The 17,096-nt window shown below is 38.0% G+C and overlaps 1 long non-coding RNA gene across 1 annotated transcript in view; it reads left to right on the forward strand.

Moving 5' to 3' along the window:
- LOC132541205 (uncharacterized) overlaps positions 1 to 16,344 on the forward strand; it is a 35,691-nt gene extending 19,347 nt beyond the window's left edge. The window contains exons 2-3 of the long non-coding RNA XR_009552376.1: positions 3,304 to 3,380; positions 16,277 to 16,344. This is a non-coding gene — a long non-coding RNA (uncharacterized LOC132541205). The remainder of the gene's footprint in view (positions 1 to 3,303; positions 3,381 to 16,276) is intronic.
- The last annotated feature ends 752 nt before the right edge of the window (positions 16,345 to 17,096 follow it).

Below are 17,096 nucleotides of genomic sequence, written 5' to 3' on the forward strand. Positions count from 1 at the left end.
AGAAACTGGCACAAACATGGAGAAACATGTAAGCGGGCAACAAGAACCAGTGTGCTGCCAAGGGAAAGCCTGAGGGGGTCATTTTTTGCCTCTGTGGGCAAAACTTTATCAGCTTAAAAAAAAAATTTCCTGCCTCTGGGGGGCGTACTTGCCTTGACGGCATTTTCTAGCATGGGGGGAGGGTGAGGCCTAGTGTCCCAAGGCATGGCTGCAGTCAGTCTTTGAGAAACCCAGCAGCATAAGGGGAAGCTGCTAGTTTTGTGCAAAGTGTCCGAGGTGTACCAGTGAGTCTGATAGAAGTCCAAAGCAGATGTCCACCGAAGAATTGCCAGGGGGTGAATTGTTGTATGTCTATCTCGATGGGGAATGTCAGCCATCAGAATTCTGCTTTTCTGTAGAGAACTTGACAGCTGCAATTTACTTACTTATGAAACAAAACTTGTAGCAGGTTAGAAGTTTACCACAATTGATAACTTTATTACAATTACAAGTCTTTTTTAGAATGATTTTAAGGTTGTTTAAAGTTTAACCAATAGAATGTGAAAAGGTAAACATAAGAATCAAGGAAAGAAAACCTCAGGCATGAGAATCATTAGCATAGCCATTGTGTAATCTACCATTTCTAATAGAGAAGGTAATCGAGAGTTTTACATATCAACAAGTCTATTTAACCTTTTGTTACACCCATTCAAGATGGAGACACACCCTAGGTGTGCACAGGTTTTGTTTAGACCAACTTGGTTAAAATATATTGATTTTTAACTAATTTTTTACCTCAGACTTTAAATGTAAGTTAATTTTATCTTTATGAGAATTGCGTTGAAACCTTTTTCATTTAACTTTGTCTGATAAGAGTATAGCCTTAAAGTTACATTGTTAACCTTAAAGTTAATGTTACCAAACTTTAAACACACACGTAAACATGGTCATTAATACACAAGGAGAGAAACCTTTGTTACGAAGACATGTCATTTTAAACACGAATTAAATCTGTACTGTCTTAGTTGTTGTTGGAGGGTCACCATCCGGAGGTGGGGCCTCCCGTGCAGCTCCACTTCTAGGAATTGTAGGTTGCTATCTCTGCATGAATCTCTGTGTACTCCAGCTTGTCTGCCTTCAGACCGGAGCTGAGGATCTCAGCCAGAAGACCCAGTTTTGGCAGGGAACCCAGTTTCGGCAGGGAACCCGCGGTCTCCGGGGGATCCAGGATCTGTCCAGACTTCATAGCACAAGGAAGGGCGGGCCAGCTGTGCAGAAGGCGCGGGCCGAGGTGCCCCGGGGTGGCGGCCATGATAGGCTGCTGCAGCCCTGCCCCACGGCCCTGCCATGTCTGCTGCCCTGCTCCCAATGGCCGAGCAGCGTGGAGGGAGCCTGCGCTCAATGTCCCACGCCACACGGCAGAAAGCCGGCTCATGCGGGCTGGCGTTGGGCTCCTGCGAGCTGGCATTGGGCAGAAACCACAGAGTGGTCCAGAGATAAATGTTCCAGAAACAGCGAAACAGTCTCATGAAGAAGGGCAGAGGCCTTTGGAGATCTCTTCACAAGCAGAAGAGAAGGCCATAGTACATAGGTAGCCAAATTGTCTTCACTTATCTGAGAGATGCACAGGTCAGGTCCACGTGGGCGCCATTTGTTGTTAAGGTTTTGGGGGCTCCAGCTGGCCGGGTTAGCATCGTGGCGGTAGACAGAGACAGACTCGGAGACACACAGCTGGGCTGAGAAGCTGCAGTTTAATCTTTATTCACGAACGGGCAAATCACCACACCATGTGCTTTTCCATGTTTCTTCCTCCACTGGTGCTGCTGGGACTCTGGACGTCCTTAGCATAATGGGGCGGGGAGAAAAAGGGGTGTGAAACTAGCAAGGACCAAACCATTTCTCTCAGAGGTAGGGGCAAGGGGACCGAACCAACATGAAGAATACCAACATTTCTGTCTTCCCCTCCTCTCTGATTTCTGTCTGTCCTATCCAACAACAACAGCAGCAATGGCAACAATAGCTATAATAACAACAATAAGGGCAACAACAAGGGTAACAAAATAGAAAAAATGACCTCCAGGAAAAGTGGATTCATAGCACAGGCACGGAGCCTGGATCCCCAGCAATAACCCTGGAAGCAAAAAAAAAAAAAAAAAAAAAAAGGTGGCATGTATGTGCATATGTACGAGAAAGAGAGAGAGATAGAGATTGAGGAAGAGGGAGGGAGAGAGGGATGGAGAGAGAAAGAGAGAGAGAGAGAGGGGGAGAGAGACAGAGAATGAAAGGAGAGAGAACATCATTCTGATACATTCAGAGCCAGGAATTGAACACAGGACCTCATACTTCAGGGCCCAACTGTTTATCCAAACCATTTTTATTTTTAATCTAACCTACATTTCACCTCCTGAGTTCATGTATATGAAATTAATCCTTTAGTCAAAATTTATATTTTGGGGGTGACAAATTTTTGCTTTCCTCTGTTGCCTCCCTTTTCTGTTGTGAACAGTCCTTCAACTCATGTCACCTCCTATTTCTTCTTTTTATTTTATGTTTTTTTTTTCTTTATTTCACTTGGATGGAGCACTTTTCAAGTTGTGTTTCTGGAGGATTCAACTTTCCTTCATTTTTTGAAAAATATATTTTCTTTATTGTATTTTAATGAAGGAGAGAAAGGCAGAGAGAATGTCTAGAGTACAGCTCAACTGTGGCTGATGGTGATGCTGGGGACTGAACCTGGGATCTCAGAGTCTCAAGCATAAAAGTTTTTGCATAACCATTATGCTATCTCCTCAGCCCCCAACGTTTAATCCTGCACCCAACATATAACATAGTAAAGAGGGAGAGAAAGAGAGAGAGAGAGAGAGCTGGAAGCAGTTTTTAGTACGTGGAATTTAACTTTATTCTGGATGCTACTTATTTTTTAATGCCTGCTTTCGAAGACAAGCTCTCTATTGAAATCTCTAAAGATGTTATACTATATAGCTATTACTATAGCTCACCATTTGTTTCCTAAAGGAGTTTTCTGTTGTACATAAGGGTCTGGACCTGAGGGCAGATGATGTTCTATTATCCACCTATGACTCTTAGGTCATCTCTCATCAAATTCTTCACTAGCAGAGGTTTACCTCAGGGAATTCCGAATTTGAAAGCACTATCTTCTCATAGGTATGAATATACAGGCATTTCATTTTTCATCATGGAAATATTTTACAAACCATTGCCTTATTTTTCATCTATTAACATTATATGAATCTCATTGCCGACTGTTATTTCTTCATTTTCTCTATGATTTATTTTTTATCTTGTTTTTTATCATTTTTATAGAAATTGAGAAGTAGGCATGCATATGAGAAACCTGCTATGCTGGAAAGGAACTTCTCAATAGAACTTTATATATCAAGGTAATTGTCCTTTTGAAAGTATCTGGGGGTTGGGAGGTAGCACAGCTGGTTAAGCGCACATGGCACAAAGCTCAGGCACCAGTGTAAGGATCCTGGTGGAGGCCCTGGCTCCCCACTTGCAGGGGTGGGGGGTTGGGCGGGACATCACTTCACAGGCGGTGAAGCTGGTATGCAGGTGTCTATCTTTCTTTCCTTACCCCTCTCTGTCTTCCCCTCTTCTCTCCATTTCTCTCTGTCCTATCCAACAACAATGACATCAATAACAACAACAATAATAATAACCACAACAATGATGAAACAACAAGGACAACAAAAGGGAAAAAAATAACCACCAGGAACAGTAGATTCGTGGTGGAGGCACCGAGCCCCAGCAATAACCCTGGAGGCATATATATGTTTGTATACTGGTGAACCATGTTTCTGTAGGCTATTTTTGAGTCTCTAGAGAATACGAAAGCTACCAGTTCTACCTTTGCAGAGCCTTGCCCTACTAGAGAAATATAGAAACAGACTGGGAGTATGGACCGATCCGCCAATGTCCAGTGGAGAAGCAATTACAGAAGTCAGACATTCCATCTTTTGCACCTCATAATAGTCCTGAGTCCATTCTCCCCGAAGGATAAAGAGGAAAGCTTCCAGTGGAGACTATGGAATACAGAACGCTGGTGGTGGGAATTGTATGGAATTGTACCCTTTTTAAAAAAAATATTTATTTATTCCCTTTTGTTGCCCTGGTTGTTTTATTGTTCTGAGAAATGGAAAGAGAAATGGAAAGAGGAGAAGGAGAGACAGACACCTACAGACCTGCTTCACCGCCTGTGAAGGGACTCCCCTGCAGGTGGGGAGCCAGGGCCTCGAACTGGTATCCTTACGCCAGTCCCTGCGCTTTGTGCCATGTGCGCTTAACCGGCTGCGGTACCGCCGGACTTCCCTGGAATTATACCCTTCTTATCCTAGGGTCTTATCAATCATTATTAAACTATTTTTTTTTAAAGGAGAAGTTGAATGACATGAAAGTTGTCTACAGTTTCTGTGGTGTAAGAGAAAATGTGGAAAATTGGACAAATTGACTTTCATTTTCTATAGATCTTTTAGCTTTAGATTTTTTCCTTTTAGTTTGCATCTAGTATTTAGTAAAATAAAAGTTAAAATTTAAACAAAACAGTCAAGAGTATTTAGCAATTAGTATCCTGCTGTAATGCTGTTTTAAGGACTTTTTTTCTATAGTAAGCCCATTTAACTCTGTGGTGAGCTAAACAGAATTTATTTGCATATGTGGGATTTGATCATTTGAGAGTATTTGAATGAATTAATTAAGGAATTATTTAGATTGCTTTTTGGTAAAAATAACCATGGTAGGTCAAATAGCACTTTTAAATAGACAGTTTATTAAACTGTTGTCTTTGTCCTCTAAACATTACACACTTGCAACACTTTCCAAGTAAAAATACATAATGTTTATTGATGGGAATATGAATTCTATAGAGACAATTTTGTTTCAAGTCGTCCTATACATTAAATGATGTCCCAGTGACAAAATAAATATTTTTCCCTGTGGAAATTTACACAGTCACTAGAAAATATATGTAGAGAAGTAATAGTTCAACAGTATTTCAAAAAGAAACTATTAGACTATGTTACAGACTAAGTTACAGATTCATTATTTTTTGATTTTTAAAATTTAATTTTTATTTGTTAATGAGGGAGATGTGGAAAAATATCTGTAGCTTGAAACCTCATGCTTATGAGTCTAATTCTTTGTCCATTGCTCCACCTCCCAGGCTGCACAGAGCCAAACAATTCACAAATATTTAAGATATGAAAAAAAAAACACTTCAAAGAGAAAAAAAATGGTAAACTGAACAACCAGCATAAAATCACAATGTTCAGTTTGTTTTGACCTTGCTTTATCATTTAGTGTGAGGTTATTTTGATCATTTGGCCAAAACCACTGAGCATACTCTATGCCTGCTTAGAATAAGTTGAGTTTAGTTTTTTTTCTTTTTTAAATTTATTTAAATAAAAGGAGACATTAACAAAAGCATAGCATAAGAGGGGCACAACTCCACACAATTCCCACCACCAGATCTCTGTATCCCCCCCCCCCCCCATAGCTTTCCTATTCTTTATCCATTTGGGAGTATGGACCCAAGGTCATTGTGGGATGCAGAAGGTGGAAGGTCTGACTTCTGTAATTTCTTCCCCGCTGAACATGGGTGTTGAATGGTAGATCCATACTCCCAGCCTGCCTTTATGTTTCCCTAGTAGGGTGGGGCTCTGGGGAAGTGGAGCTCCAGGACACGTTTGTGAGGTCCTCTGTCCAGGTAAGTCTGGTTGGCATCATGCAAGCATCTGCAACCTGGTGGCTGAAAAGAGAGTTGACATACAAAGCCAAATTGTTGACCAATCATGGACCTAAAGGCTGGAATAGTGCAGAGGAAGTGTTGGGGAGTCCTCCATTTTGTAGATAGTTAGTAGGCATATTTTAGTTATATTTCAAATGGCCTGTAGCTATACTAGTTGTTTTTTTTTTCTCTGAGCCTGAAATCTGATATGCAGGTGGATCCAAGTTATTCTCTGGGGAGGTGATGTGGCTGGAAAAGGGACAGAAAGCTGGATCAGGGAAGAGAGTAGCTCCCTAATATGGGGAAGGGATATAAATATTGTTGACTGTAAACCCAATTGATTTGATTTGATGGTGATTTGATTTTTATTATAAAGACAAAGTCATTTCCACAATTGTCAAAAGAAAAACTAAACTCAATGTTGTCTTCATTTGCATTTCTAGACAACATTGAGTTTAGTTTTTCTTTGACAATTGTGGAAATGACTTTGTCTTTATAATAAAAATCACATCACTGTCATCAACTCAAATGAGACTAATTCTCCATAATTAGATTTTCTTTAAAAGTTGCTGAACAGTACATATTCAACTAGATTTCAATGAAAGATGACACACAAGAATTAAAGTAGCTGTGAATTTTACATTATCACTAGTTTTATTTATCAGAGAAAAATTTAGTTAGCTTTAGTTTTGGTACATAAAAGAAGAAAAAATAAACAAATAAGCAACAAGGAAAAAAAAAAGAACCATAAAGGTGCAAGGATTGGGAATCCCAAGTGAATTTTATAGCAAGTGAACATGTCCATTACACTTGCTTTTCTAACACTCCCTAGATTACTAGTTTGATTATTTTCAGATTGGTGTAATGTCCAAGTAAGCTTATTATTAATTGGGTAAAAATTACTTCTATATAAAGTCAAACATATTCAACTTGGTATCTAAGTTCCATGTCACTTAAAATTAAGAGTAACCTGCTGAGAGAAGAAAAAAAAAAGAGGGAATTAAGTTTAGTAACTTAGGTGACAAAGTAAATCACTAAAGTGAACTTTTAATCAATTTTAAATGACAACATGATTTGGATCCCAGAAATTAATATCATTTAGCACTCCCAGCTGAAGTTGAATGAGGAAGATTCATGCACTGCCGTTGGTGCTCTGATGTATACAGTTCTCCAGTTACATTTCTAATCCACAGAACTCATTGATGTGGTAATATGATGTGCTGAGATCTCAAGCCGGCAGACAGAAAAATGGTACACGATGTATAGACACTCCTCTGAAATCTAGCTCAATGAAAGATGGTGTTTAAGGCTTCCTGAATGAATTATAGCCTGTTAAGATACTGCTATAAAAGCAGCAAAACCATTAGCATAGACAGTAGAGATGCTAGTCTGGGATGCTTTTATATGCCAATTTAATGTTTGTGATTATTCTGCACAGATTCGGTCCTTCATAAACCCATTTCTATGGCAACAGGGAAATGTTGAAAGCCCATTGCATATAACTAAGATTTTTGAAAATTCTGACGAGTCTAAAGAATATGTTATCTTCTTTTAATGCACAAATTTGAGAAATTGAAAATTACTGAATAACACATGAAGCAGAAGATCTGACATCTTATAGTTAAGCCAGCTGAAAGCCTTATTTGATAACTTATTAAATGCAGCTGGTGTATGTAAAAGTAAGATGGAAGGGGGAGGTAGTGGAGTCTGTAAAATACTTTAGTTCAAATAAGCCTCCAGCACTTTAGTGATAGTAAAGAAATGCAGGCAATCTTTATGCTGGAATTTTATTTTTTTCTGATTCCCACACAATACTGACTGGAGAAGCATTGTCAGAAATATCCACGAGATTTCAGAATCAAATAAAGAAGATAGATCGTGGAAACTTTTAATAAATTGATATCCTTGTAAATGCTTTCTTTAGAAATTAATTTTGGAGACTTTGGCATTTATTTTTTTTATAACAAGGGTGAATCGATTATTGAATGGATGAAAGCACACAATGCATATTGATCCGTTCATGCGTAGCTACTGTCTCCCAGCAGGCACCTTGCTGCCTGCAACATATTTTTAAATAGGATTACTACTCATTAAATTGCAATGACCTGAAGCAATGGTCAACGAAAATGAAATTGCCTCAGTTCATCATGGTTTGGAGCACTGCCATAGACTTTCAGTGGTTTGCTTTCCCTAGTGCAAGCCAACTGGAGCAGTGCACATTGATGACTGCTTCAATGTTTGTGACTTTGACACGTGAAATTCCAAGTTTTATATTCCAAGTTTTATATTCCAAGTTTTATAAATGAAACTTGAGTGTAGTTTTAAAAGGTTGTATCACAATGGAAAATAAATGCAATAAGTCATTGTTATATGCAAGTTTTAAATCACATTGCTGCTGTTTTGTGTAACAACCTCTAGGCCTCTGACCTAAGACATTAGAGTTTAATGTTAGTCCATATAGGAATATAGGTGCATACAGACATCTGCATGTTTGCTCTGAAAATAGAGAATACTTTGCATAATAGACAATTTGGCAAATTCTTATGAAATGCAGAACTGACTCCCTTGATTTTACAAACTAAATTTTTTTTTTACTTTTTTATTGACAGAGAAATAGATTATTGCATAAAATAAATGAATTGGTATTGTTGAAATATCTTATTAGATGATGATAGGATGGTATAATATGGCTATGTGACTTTTTTTTTTTCCTCCAGGGTTATTGCTGGGCTCGGTGCCTGCACCATGAATCCACCGCTCCTGGAGGCCATTTTCCCCCCTTTTTGTTGCCCTAGTTGTTGCAGCCTCGTTGCGGTTATTATTGCCATTGTTGATGTTGCTTTGTTGTTGGATAGGACAGAGAGAAATGGAGAGAGGAGGGGAAGACAGAGAGAGAGGGGAGAGAAAGATAGACACCTGCAGACCTGCTTCACCGCCGTGAAGCGACTCCCCTGCAGGTGGGGAGCCGGGGGCTTGAACCAGGATTCTTACTCCGGTCCCTGTGCTTTGCGCCACGTGCGCTTAACCCACTGCGCCACCGCCCGACTCCCTATGTGACTTTTTTTTTTTTTTTTTTTTTTTTTTACAAAAGCTACATATTGTTCATGTAACCATTCTTAGCTATTGGAATGGAAAATTATGGGGCTGGGAGGTGGTGCACCAGGTTAAACACATATAGTACAAATTTCAAGGGCCTACTCAAAGATCCTGGTTTGAGCTCTCGGCTCCCTGGCTCTCCAACTACAGGAGGTTAATTTCACAAGTTGTGAAGCAGGTCTGCCAGTTGTTCCTCCCTCTCTGTCTACCCCTCCCCTCTCAGTTTCTTCTATTCAAAAAAAAAAAGAAAAAGAAAAGGGAAAAATGGCCACTAGCAGCAGTGGACTGGTAAATTTTAGTGCAGGCATCAAGCCCTAGCAATATCCCATAAGGCAAAAAAAAAGGAAGATTACAAGTGCCTTAATATTATCTTCCTATGTGTATATCGTTTTGGGGGATTTAACCTATAATTAGCCATCCTCTCATTTGTATTTTCTTTTGCTGATCTGTAAGTATACTCTTTCTCTGAGATTTAAATTTAGTTCCAGGTTTGTCTCCACGAAGTTCCATATTGCAAAATGTCTTTATTCTGTTGTGATTCTGACTTTTATAAGTGTACTTGAACTACTCTTTAAAAATACCAGAACTAGTTCTTTGGCATTTAATTGAGCCCTTAGGACTCTGGCTGAATAGATATATCTATAGTCTTAAAAAAAAAAAAGAAAAGAAAAGAAAGAAAAAAGAAAGGAAAGAAGGAAGGAAGAAAAGGTGGAAAGCTAAATTTGATTTGATTTTAAAAGGAAAGACTGTTGTCTTTTTGGAGAATTATGTTAATTCTCATGGGTGAGTAAGAGTTTATGCAATAGCTTTGCCTTACTCCTGGTGCTTAACTAAATACACTGTTGAGTTATATTGTTTAACAGTACAACTATTGTTTTGGAACAAAATATCAATGACTTTGATGATGTAATAACTGATAAATTTAGCAGTTCTTTCACCCTGTAAAAACCATATCCTGGTGGTAGGTCACATGAAGTTTCTGTTGACATAAATAACACAACAACTTAGTGAAATAACTATCACCAGAAAATGGAGATAATCGCTAAATTGGGGTGAATTTTTAAAAAAGGAAATGAAAATGCATAAATAATGTCAGATGACTACAAATAATTGCTCAAATGGAACATCTCACACCAGGAACTATTGAAGGTTAAGAGCAAAGATGTCCTTTTAAATATTAAATGTAACACAACTCTGTGATTTTTAAAGTGTTAAAGCCTCACACAACAATTAATAATGTTCACTGGGGATATGTGATGTTCCAGTAAATATCTAGAATTATTGATTTTTCTTTTATTTGTGCTGTCCAATCATTTCTTTCTAGAATGAGGGCAGCATCTCTCTTTGAAATTCTTCCCTCCCCTATTTTTTGTTTTGTTTTTATCTATACTTTAGTCATAATGAAGATTTAATATTCCAGATAAATTTCTAGCCAATTATATACTGAGAAATCTCTTATGAAAATCAGGGAAGCCTATTTTTATATCATACTTCAAAATTTTTATTTTATCAGTATCAATGGAATATCAATAATTACACTGTCTTTTCTTTTTCTCTTTTTCTTCTAACTCCTTTCTTTATCCTACTTCTATTTAATGTGCCTGCTGACTCATTGATAGAAATGATTATGTTTTCTATTTGAATGTGCATAATACAATATGGGAGCATATTTTGTAGTTGAAAGTATCAAAGGCCCACAGACTTGACTTAATTTTCTGCCTCCTATTAGTTCAAAGACCTTTGGTTCATTTTTTCCACCTTTTTTATTTCCAATGACCTCTTCAAAATGATATATCTTTTAGTGACATTGGGAAAACTAAAGTTGATAATGTATACAACCTGCCTGACATTTAAAATGCACTCATCCATGTCCTATCATATCATCTTCATTTTACTAATATGACTTTGTGATAACCCTGATTATTTCTTTGTGTCATAAAAACCTGCATTAGAGGTTCTAAATGAGATTTTTCTTTCTCTTTAGCATAAGGATACCTAGAGATCTACAGGAAAGTAGAAGATGTAGAAAAATTTGGCCAATAAATTGTCATTTCTGGTTATTAAATATCTTTGTTTTCCAATTTCTTAAAATTTCATTTATCTTCCTTTGTCTCCCTTTCTTCTTTTTTAAAAAATTATTTGTGATATAATGATTCACAAGACTGTGGGATAAAAGGGATGCAATTTGATACAATTCAATTATTCCCACCACCAGAATTCCATATTCTCTCACTCCCTTAGAAGTTTCCTTATTCTTTATACCTCTGGGAAATGGACCAAAGATCTCTATGGGGAACAGAAAATGGAAGGTCTGGCTTCTGTAATTGCTTTTCTGCTGGACATGGGTGTTGAAAGGTCAATCCATACACCCAGCCTTTCTCTATTGGGGCAGGGCTCTGGGGAGGTGGGGTTTCAGGAGACACTGGTGAGCTCATCTGTCCAGGGAAGTCAGGTTGGCTTCATGGTAGCACCTGCAACTTTGTGGCTAAAAAATATTAAGATGTAAAGCAAAGGAAATTGTTTAATAATCAGGAACCTAAAGGTAAGAGTATAACTGTGAAATTTGGGGTCTTCATCTTTGAAGAAGTTAGGAAGTTTATTTTAGGTATATCCTATGACTTTACTAATTTTTGCCTGGTCCATACCCCAGACAAGAGACTAATAGCCAAAAAATATAAAGAGCTCACCAAGCTCAGCAACCAAAAAAGCAAATGAGCCAATTCAAAGGTGAGGAGAGGATATGAACAGAATATTTACTGCAAAAGAGATACAGAAGGTCAACAGACATATGTGAAATTGCTCCAAGTCATTGATTGTCAGAGAAATGCAAACTAAGACAACAGTGAGATTTCACCTCACCCCTGTGAGAATGTCATACACCAGAAAGGGCAACAGCAACAAACTCTAGAGAGGTTGTGGGGGCAAAGGAACACTTCAACACTGCTGGTGGGAATGCAAATTGTATCAACCCCAGTGGAGAGCAGTTTGGAGAACCCTCACAAGACTAGTAATAGACCTTCATTAGAACCCAGTAATTCTTCTCCTAGAATTATATCCTATGAAGTCAAACACACCCATCCAAAAAGATTTGTGCACACCTATGTTCATAGCAGTACAATTCACAATAAAATCTCAGAAACAGCCCAGGTGTCCAACAGCAGATGAATGGCTGAGAAAGTTGTGGTATATATACACAATGGAATGCTACTCAGCTGTTAAGAATAATGAATTCAAGTTCTTCAACCCTGTTGGATAAAGCTTGACTAAACTATGTTAAGTGAAATAAAACAGAAAGAGAAAACTGAGTATGGGATGGTCCCACTCAAAAACAGATGTTGAGAAAGAACAGAAGGGGAAACATAAAGCAGAATTTGACCAAGTTTGGAGTATTGCATCAAAGTAAAAAACTCTGGGGGTGGAGGATTTTCAGCTCCTTTGTAGGTATGTGGGTGTAGGGACACAGACCTTGGGTAGGGGGAACAGTGTTAATCTATACTCCTTCTGTTTCTTCCTTCCTTTCTTCCTTCCCTCCTTTTTTCCTTCCTTCCTTCCTTCCTTCCTTCCTTCTTTCTTTCTTTCTTTCTTTCTTTCTTTCTTTCTTTTTAATCTTTATTTATTTATTGGATAGAGGCAGCCTGAAATTGAGAGGGAAAGGGATGATAGGAAGAGAGAGAGACACCCGCAGCCCTGCTTCACCACTTGCAAAGTTTTACCCCTTGAAGGTGGGGATCGGGGGTTTGAACCCCGGGTCCTTGAGCACTGTAACATGTACGCTCAACCAGGTGAGCCACCACCCGGCCCCCATTCCTTCTGTTTCTTAAATCTTGCCTACCTCTACTGTAAAGTATAAGACCTATATCTTGGTATAAAAAACAAGGTACGATTCTTAACATAGTGGTTTATAAAATAGGTATATGTATGTGTTACATAATTTTATAATATCTAAGAGAAAAATTGTGTATTGTCACTTCAAACCTATCTTATTTAATAAATAAAAGTAAATATGTACATATGTTATTTTGATTAAGAAAATATATTCTTATGATAGGTATAAATAGCATAAAGTTTATGCAAAGAGACTCTCAAGGGTGACACTCCAAAGTCCCAGGTTCAATTCTTTGTACCACTATAAACTAGAGAGCTGAACAGTGCTCATAAAAGACAAAAAGACATTTTATCCATAATTTCTTAATTGTGAATATGACACAATACTTAGCTCCAATTAAACACATATTGTTAACTCAGGTTTTATATAATTCCAGGCATTCATCTTGACAATTTCTTCCTGCCTTTTCCATTGATGATTTACACTTCTGATAATGTACAATATTAGCTTCAATTTTCCTAAACTGAAACTAACTTTATTTCTTGCTTCTATTTTCATTCAGGTCAGTCTGTGTGACATCTCTGTTCTTACTAAAATTTGCTACATCATTCATTTGCCATCAACTGAAAATTGATATTTTTCCCAAAAAAACATTACTAACATAATTTCTTTTCAGTTATTTAAAAAAATATTTTATTTATTTATTAATGAGAGGGATAGGAGGAGAGAGAGAGAAAGAACCAGACATTACTCTGGTACATGTGCTATCGTGGACTGAATTTGTGCCCTCATAGCTTTTGAGTTCAACACTTTATCCACTGCACCATATCCCAGACCACTCTTCAGTACTTTAATCATGTTTCCAATTAATTCTAAACTACGTTTTTAAAATATTTATTTATTTATTTATTTTCCCTTTTGTTGCCCTTGTTGTTTAACATTGTTGTGGTCATTGATGTTGTTGTTGTGGATAGGACAGAGAGAAATGGAAAGAGGCGGGGAAGACAGAGAGGAAGAGAGAAAGATAGACACCTGTAGACCTGCTTCACCGCCTGTGAAGTGACTCCCCTGCAGGTGGGTACCTGGGGGCTCGAACAGGGATTCTTAAACTGGTCCTTGCGCTTTGCGCCACATGCATTTAACCTGCTGTGCCACCGCCCAACTCCCTATCCAGTTAACTCTATTTTATTGTAATTTTAATTTTGTGACCCACATCAAGCTTTTATACTCCTTTATAGTTCTTTTAAGCAATAAATTTATACGACTCTTTGAAGAAAATTTTGTAGTACATAGTTACCAGGATCACAATTCATTATATTTATGGCACTTCAGCTTTATTATATCCTTAGTACTATCTTTGTCTACAGAACAGATAATAACTTTGATCTACCTGTATATCAGATAACAGGCTCAACAAACAAACAACAAACAAACAAAAAAACTAGTATAGTCATGGGCCCTTTGGAATACAACTAAAATAGGCCTACTAACTACAAACGCAGACCCCCAAAACTTCATCTGCACTATTCCAGCCTTTAGGTTCATGATTAGTCAACAATTTGTTTGGCATTGTATGTTAACTCTCTTTTCAACCACCAGGCTCCAGATGCTAACATGATTATAACCAGACTTCCCTGGACAGACAACCCCACCAATGAGTCCTGGAGCTCCAGTTCCCCAGAGTCCCACCCCACTAGGAAAAGAGAGAGAGAGGCAGGCTGGGAGTATGGATCGACCAGTCTATGCCCATGTTCAACGGGGAAGCAATTATGGAAGCCAGACCTTCCACCTTCTGCACCCCATAATGATCCTGGGTCCATACTCCCAGAGGGTTAAAGAATAGGAAAGCTGTCAGGGGAGGGGATGGGATACGGAGTTCTGTTGGTGGGAACTTTGTGTAGTTGTATTGTTCTTATCCTATGGTTTTTGTTTTTTTTACAAATAAAAATAATAAATAAATAATAAAATAAAATCATCTTACAAAAATGAAAATGTGAAAAATTCAGTTTTTTATATAAGGAACCACTGCTACTTTGTCATTTTGCTTAATTTTTAACTTTTCAATTTTTCGTTCTTTTCTATTTGACAGTTCTAAAATTGAAGTATTTTACGCTATAAATATTACAAATAAGGCTAGCCTATTCACTTAATTTCTATCTTGGCCAATATGCTTAATACAATGATCCTAAGAAAAATTTATTTGAATGAGTTTTACAAATTCAGAATATACAAAGGGAACTTCTTTTTAAAAAATCTTTCTTTGGGAGTTGGGCGGTAGCCCAGTGGGTTAAACACAGGTGGCGCAAAGCACAAGGACCAGCGTAAGGATCCGAGTTCCAGCCCCCCGCTCCCCACCTGCAGGGGAGTCGCTTCACAGGCCGTGAAGCAGGTCTGCAGGTGTCTATCTTTCTCTCCCCCCTCTGTCTTCCCCTCCTCTCTCCATTTTCTCTGTCCTATCCAATAACAAACACATTAATAACAACAACAATAATAACTACAACAACAATAAAAAGACAAGGGCAACAAAAGGGAAAATAAATAAAATTAAAAAAATATTTCTTTAATATTTATTTATTTTCCCTTTTGTTGTCCTTGTTTTTTTACTATTATTGTAGTTATCATTTGTTGTTGTAATTGATGTCCTTGTTGTTAGGACAGAGAGAAATGGAGAGGAGGGGAAGATAGAGAGGGGGCGAGAAAGACACCTGCAGACCTGCTTCACAGCCTGTGAAGTGACTCCCCTGCAAGTGGAGAACTGGGGGCTCGAACTGGTATCCTTAGGCCGGTCCATGCACTTGGCGCCAAGTGTGCTAAACCCGGTGAGCTACTGCCTGACTCTCAGGGAAATTCTATGGTTTAGGTACTTTAAGATAAACTTGGGTAATTTAGACACAATGTCTCTGTCATTAGTGTACTTTTAAAAACTTTAATGGTAATAATTCTAAGTTGTCTTCACATTCATGTAGACAGATTTGTATTTATTATTGATTCCATGTTCTACTTTTTCTGTCTTGTCTTTCTTTTTATTTTGAAAAATAAATCTAAATAAATCTGATTAATTTTTTAAAAATATTCCAACCATTAAAATTTTCGTTGCACCTGTAATCAGTTTTTTTCTGTCATTCAGTTGATACACATTTTCCTAAAGCAAACTTTTTATTAACTTTCTCACTGATATTAAAAAAAAATGCTATGAAAGGAAAGGTCTCACCCGAGTGATGAAGCTGAAGGGTTTTCATTCCACACCTGTAGTCTCTGGTCACAATCTGTAGTGGAGCATGCTGGGGTGGCATTTGTGTTGATTAGGTTGCGATCTGCGGATGCAATATTATTTGATTCGAATTGAGAGCAGCATGCAGAAAAGTGGGCCCCACCCTAAGTTTCCAGGACTGGGGGAAATATAGGCTCTATAGTGGAAATGTGAGGTTCCTGTTGTCTTAGGGTTCAAGAAGACAATGAATAGTTATTGTTATCGACACATTATTTGGTGATAGGGTTAACTTTGGAAAGTCCCTTTGATAGGGTTTGGGGTATAGTACCCAACACTTCAAGTATCTGCACTATTACAGTCTTTAGGTCCATGATTTTTCAACAGTTCGTTTGGCTTTGTATGTTAACTCTCTTTTCAGCCACAAGGTTCCAGATGCTGACCAGACTTCTCTGGACAGACGACCCCATCAATGTGTACTGGAGCGCCACTTCCTCAGAGCCCCACCCTACTAGGAAAAGAGAGAGACAGACTGGGAGTATGGATCGACCAGTCTACGCCCATGTTCAGCGGGGAAGCAATTATAGAAGCCAGACCTTCCACCCTCTGCAACCCACAACGACCCTGAATCCATACTCCCAGAGAGATAGAGAATGGGAAGGCTATCAGGGGAGGGGATGGGATATGGAGATCGGGTTATGGGAATTGTGTGGAACTGTACCCCTCTTATTCTATGGTTTTGTTAATGTCTCCTTTCTTAAATAAATAAAAAATAAATAAATGTTATCCAAAATATGCTTTCTTACCTCCTAATTATAATTATAAAATACCAACTTAAAATACTTTGGATTCTTCTGGTATTCTAAAAAGCTCTAATGGAAAAGAAAATATAAAGAACAGGGTGGATATTATGGTAACTACCGTTAGTCTCAGTCCTTGAATGTTTATGTTATTTTGACTACTTCATAGTATATTTAAGTTTCTATTTTCCCATGTTATTTTTTTCACTTTCTTTTATTTTGTATTAACTTAAGAATATGTTTTCTAAAAAGTTAATCATTTGGGGGGCTGTGCAGTGGTATACCTGATTAAGCATACATAGTAATAAGGGCAAGGATCTGGGTTCAAGTTCTGGCTTCCGGAATGCTTAACAAGTGGCAAAACAAAGCTATGGGAGTCTCTCTCTCTCTCTTTCTCTCTCCCTCTCCCTCTTCCTCTCCCCCTCTCTCTCATCTATCTAT

This window comes from Erinaceus europaeus, chromosome 11, assembly GCF_950295315.1.
Source record: "Erinaceus europaeus chromosome 11, mEriEur2.1, whole genome shotgun sequence".
NCBI classification, from domain to species: Eukaryota; Metazoa; Chordata; class Mammalia; order Eulipotyphla; family Erinaceidae; genus Erinaceus; species Erinaceus europaeus.